Source organism: Lolium rigidum, unplaced genomic scaffold (assembly GCF_022539505.1).
Source record: "Lolium rigidum isolate FL_2022 unplaced genomic scaffold, APGP_CSIRO_Lrig_0.1 contig_70675_1, whole genome shotgun sequence".
Taxonomy (NCBI): domain Eukaryota; kingdom Viridiplantae; phylum Streptophyta; class Magnoliopsida; order Poales; family Poaceae; genus Lolium; species Lolium rigidum.
In genome coordinates this window covers 11423-17133 of record NW_025901455.1, presented here as the reverse complement: position 1 = coordinate 17133, position 5711 = coordinate 11423, and positions in this window count along the sequence as shown.

Genomic DNA, 5711 nt, shown 5'->3' with positions numbered 1-5711 from the left:
CTCCTCTTTTATGCATAAGCATGTAACAACAATTAATTTTCTCATATGAGATTGAGGATATTTGTCCAAAATCGAAACTTTCACCATGGATCATGGCTTTAGTTAGCGGCCCAATGTTCTTCTCTAACAATATGCATGCTTAACCATAAGGTGGTAGATCTCTCTTACTTCTAGTACAAGACGGACATGCATAGCAACTCACATGATATTCAACAAAGAATAGTTGATGGCGTCCCTGTAAACATGGTTATCGCACAACAAGCAACTTAATAAGAGATAAAGTGCATAAGTACATATTCAATACCACAATAGATTTCCTCCCAAATTGCTCTCCCCAATAGCGCCAATTGATTCCTCTAAGGGTATATTGCCCCTATGTGTGGTTTTGGTAATTAGTGACAACCCCTATGGACTAATGTTTTCATTGAGTTTATATGAAGGAATATTCCATAGGTACTACTTGTATTCCATGTGTTGGATTCAAGTATGGATGCCATGAAGATAAAGATATACCTTGTGTATTGGCATCAAGATCATCGATTTGAAGAATATATATGTGATATGATCAAGAAGAAGAAATGAAGATGGAGTTCTTATGTGGAACTCAATATTAGCCATGCTCTATCCTATGTGATAAGCAATGAATGATCAAGATCTTGAGAGCTTGATTCCAAGTGAAGAATTCTTTATACACCTCAAGATAGTATGATAGAGTATGAGAAGATACAAGGTTGACCAATACAAAGACTGAAGAATAGATTCAAGTTTGGTCAACACATGAAGCATGAAGAAAGTGCCACGTGAATTCACGTGGTATGGTAAGCCTTGTCAATTATGCTTCATGAACTAACCCATCATATATGTTCCCTTGTGTTGTGTATTTGGGTTAGGTATCTTTCCATGGGCATGCATCAAAAGTGAGATCTCATATAGCCCATGAGAGGATGACGGCAAGTGTGATTGTCATCAAGGTTGAGTTGGGCAAGTTCAAGTTGAGTATCTCGAGAGGATCATATGCTTGAAGCTTGTCATCCATTTGGTGATAATGGACATGTGAAGATGTGCATCAATGGAGCTTTCCCATCATGGTGTATGGGGGAGCATTTGTGAGTCTTCACTAAGTAACGATGATCAAGTGAGGCATTCCGGCTTGAGTGGATCTTGAAGAGTTATCATCAAGATCAAGCGGGATGCGCAAGGCAAAGGTATGACCTTGATAGGTTTTCCTTTTACCGGTCTCAAGGTGGTTGATGGGAGACCGGATTATAGGATAGATAGCCGCACTATCAAGAGGGGCTTTCGGCTGGGTAACTTGATCACATCGTCTTAGGGAGCTCAATCCTTTGCATACTTTGCATATCCCTATTGCTTCTTGGTGTTTCTCTGTGAGAGGTTCTTGAGCTTGTTGCTAGCTTTACAACAAGCCCAAGTTCATCGAAAACGGAATCCGCATGCGTCTTCTATTGCGTTTTCGAGTTTGGACGTCTTCACCGTTTCTTGACGGTGGGAGACTCCCTCTCTAAAAACATGTAAAATATCCTGTGAGGAGTCTCCATATTTCGTTGGGGTTCTATTCATCGTTATCTTTCCAACAAAATTGGTTTCATGTCAATCGGGGTCCGGACACAAAAGTTATCACAGTTTTTGTATAACATGTTTTCATGCTGGCCCGGTTTCTAGCCCGGCGTGACCGGCCGTCCCACCGGATGGCCCGGTTCAAACCGGCCACTGGACTGGTGCCAACTGGGCACTATCCAGTAAGCTTTCCAGCTTCGCCCGGTGCTGGTCCGGCATGTGGTCCGGTTTGGACCGGCCGATGGCCCAGTCTGACCGGCCCCTGGACCGGATGGCCCCGCCCCTGGCTCGGTTGACTGGCCTCCTCGACTGTGCTGAGCTGAAACTCACCCAACGGTTATATATCTCCCTATACTATAAATAGGCCTTCTTCCACCTTGGGCTGGATAAGTTCTTCCACTCTCTCTCCTCCATTGTTGACTTTGAAGAACTTGCCCTATCTCTTGATTCCCCCCATGATTCTTGCTCATTCTTGAGGGATCTATGAGAGGAGATCTAGATCTACAATCCCCACCAATCCATCTCTCCTCTAAGTGAGGGGAACTCTTTAGATCTAGATCTTGGAATCATTTGTTGATTTCCTCCTTTGTTCTTCCTCTCTAATCTCATCCCAGCATTTGTTGCTTTGGTGGGATTTGAGTGTGAAGGATTTGAACACCTCTAGTGTTCTTGCTTTGCATCAATGCATAGTGTTGAGTGATGGGGTTCGTAGCATAGAAAACAAAAAAAATTCCTACCGCAAGACGAATAAATCCAAGATGTAATCTATGGAACACCCAAGATCTAATCTACAAGATCGGAGAAACGAGATTGATGTGAGACTAACCCTCGAAGATTTCCAAAGCCTACGAGATTAGATCTTGTTGTTGGTGTAGACGATCATACCCAGTGCTGCAATCCGGCAGCACTTCCGTACTCGGTCGCGCGTACGGTGTCGATGAAGCCCCTTCCTCTCCCCGTTCCAGCGGGCAGCGGAGGTGTGGTAGATCTCCACGGAATCCCGAGCAGCACGACAGCCGTGGTGGTGGTGGTGGAGAAGAATTCACCGCAGGGCTTCGCCTAACCCTGCGCAGCATATGGAGGAGGAAGAGAGGGGGCGGCCAGGGTTTCTGGATGGTGTGTTGGCCGGCCACCCCTCCCCTCCTTATATAGGGGGAGGGGTCGGCCTAGGGTTCCCCCTGGGCCCCACCTATCCCTCTTGGCCGGCCATGGGGGGAGACTTTTCTTCCCCCTCAAGCCTTCCCCTTATCTCTACGTTTAAACACTTTATTTTAGAGATAGATCTTATCTCTAGATTTAAACCATTTAAATTAAGAGATAGATCTTATCTCCAAGGGGTAGGCCGGCCTGGGCCCACATGTCATAGTGGGCAGGCCCCACCATGCCATGTGGCGCCTATGTGGCCTCTCCCGGGGTGGTGGGCCCACCGGTGGCCCTCTAGAACCTTCTCAGAAGCTCTGGCCAAAACACCGGACTTTTTCCCGAACCCCGGAAAATGACTTCCCTTATATGAATCTTATTCTCCGGACCATTCCGGACCTCCTCGTGATGTCCTGGATCCCATCCGAGACTCCGAACAAACACTTCGGACTCCATCTCATGTTCCGAATCTACTTATGCAACATCGAACCTTAAGCGCGTCACCCTACGGTTCGTGAACTATGTAGACATGGTCGAGACTCCTCTCCGAGCAATAACCAATAGCGGGATCTGGAGATCCATAATGGCTCCCACATATTCAACGATGACTTAGTGATCGATTGAACCATTTACATACGATGCCGATTCCCTTTGTCACGCGATATTTTACTTGTCCGAGGTTCGATCATCGGTATCTCCATGCCTTGTTCAACCTCGTTACCGACAAGTACTCTTTACTCGTACCGTGGTCTGTCATCTCTTATGATCCAATCATATGCTTGCAAGCTAATCAGACGATATTCCACCGAGAGGGCCCAGAGTATATCTATCCGTCATCAGGATGGACAAATCCCACTATTGATCCATATGCCTCAACTCACACTTTCCAAATACTTAATCCCATCTTTATAACCACCCATTTACGCAATGGCGTTTGATGTAATCAAAGTACCCTTCCGGTGTAAGTGATTTACATGATCTCATGGTCGAAGGACTTAGGCAACTATGTATCGAAAGCTTATAGCAAATTGAACTTAATGACTTGATCTTATGCTACGCTCATTTGGGTGTATGTCCATTATATCATTCACCTAATGACATAACCTTGTTATTAATAACATCCAATGTTCATGATCACGAAACCATGATCATCCATTAATCAACAAGCTAGTTATACAAGAGGCTTACTAGGGACTCCTTGTTGTTTACATAACACACATGTATCAATGTTTCGGTTAATACAATTATAGCATGGGATGTAAACATTTATCATGAACACTAAGATATAACAATAACTAATTTATTATTGCCTCTTGGGCATATCTCCAATAGTCTCCCACTTGCACTAGAGTCAATAATCTATTTACATTTGTAAAGATATAACACCTTGGCCTTCTGGTGCTTATCATGTTTTGCTCACGGGAGAGGTTTTAGTCAACGGATCTGACTGTTCAGAAACGTATGTATTTTGCAATTCATTTGCGTCTCAACGCATCACTCATTTTCCAAATGAGTCGGCATTAATTGTATATGCTCAGTCCTCTGGTGGAACCTTAATTCCGCGGTCTGAAATAAGTCACTAATATTGTCACATACAATATAGCTTCAAAGTTCTGGCACTTTCGGAACTACACCAAGTTCTCAAAGAACTCCTCGACTTAACATCCTCAGTCATTGTCAAAACAATGACATACTATGCCTTCGTTTGTAGAATCCGTCACAATATTTAGAACTGATCTAAATCTAGCATAGACTTCTTCTAGCTCATTGTGCTACCTTTTAAACAACACTTAGCCTAATTGAGATTGAAATTTTATTTTTATATGTGATCAAACTTATATCGGTCCAACACTTTACAGCGATCATTACCCATATAAAACTATATACATATATCCTTGGTTCTTCTAAAGTACTCAGGGATATTCTTACTGTTGTCCAATGATCATTACATGAATCATTCTGGTATATGCTCGTAACACTTTATAGCACAGGACATCTGACTTTGTACATATTATTCGTGATCTAAAATCACTCATGTGTTTTTACTCATCGAGTGTCAAATACACTCAAGTCTTGTTAAACCTGCATATGGAAAAGAAAACCTTCTTAACATTTTTTTATATTGAACTACTTCAATATTCATTCTATGTACTTTGACTTAAACTTATATTGTGTTTCAATCTATCTTCATAGATCTTGACACTAAATATGTTTGAGTCCATATCCTTTCATTGAAGTTAATTCTCAATGAAACCTTTTATTCACATCAAGTATATAATTACATCATTTATAACCAACTATATGTCATCTACATAAAGTATTATAAATATGTCTCAGCGCTCCCACTTAATTTCTTGCAAATACAAGCATCTTCATCGTTTCTGATGAAATCAAAAACTCTTTGACTATTTCATCCGGTGAAGATTCCAACTCCGCGATACTCACTTCATCCAATTTGAAGTTTGTATACCTATCTAGTACTCCACGGACCAACAAAACTCTTGGTTGTATCTAGTATACATCCTTCATACATACTTCTGGTAAGGAATGTATTTCTGCCATCCTACTATCATATCTCATAAAAGAAATATGTAGAGATTACTAGAATAATCCACACAAACTATAAACATTGCCACGGAAGATCTAATCTTATCGTAGTCAACTTTTTGAAATTTGTCGTAAACAACTTTTCGATAAGTCAAGCTTCTTTAAGGATATTCCATGCAAGTCCATCTATTTTGTAGATCCATTTACTTTCAAAAAGTATTCATCTATTTTGGATTTCATGGCATATAGCCATTTTTACGGAGTCAGGGCCCATCATAACTTCTTTGTATGTAGTTGGTTTATTATTGTTTAAAAACAATCCTTTGTCCACAAATCATTTATTTGATCACAAAGCAAACCATACCTACAAGGTTCAATAGGTACTTCGATCTCCATGGCTAAAACACTTTGTAGTCATGGGAGTCATGATCGTCGTGGCCGCTTCCGGA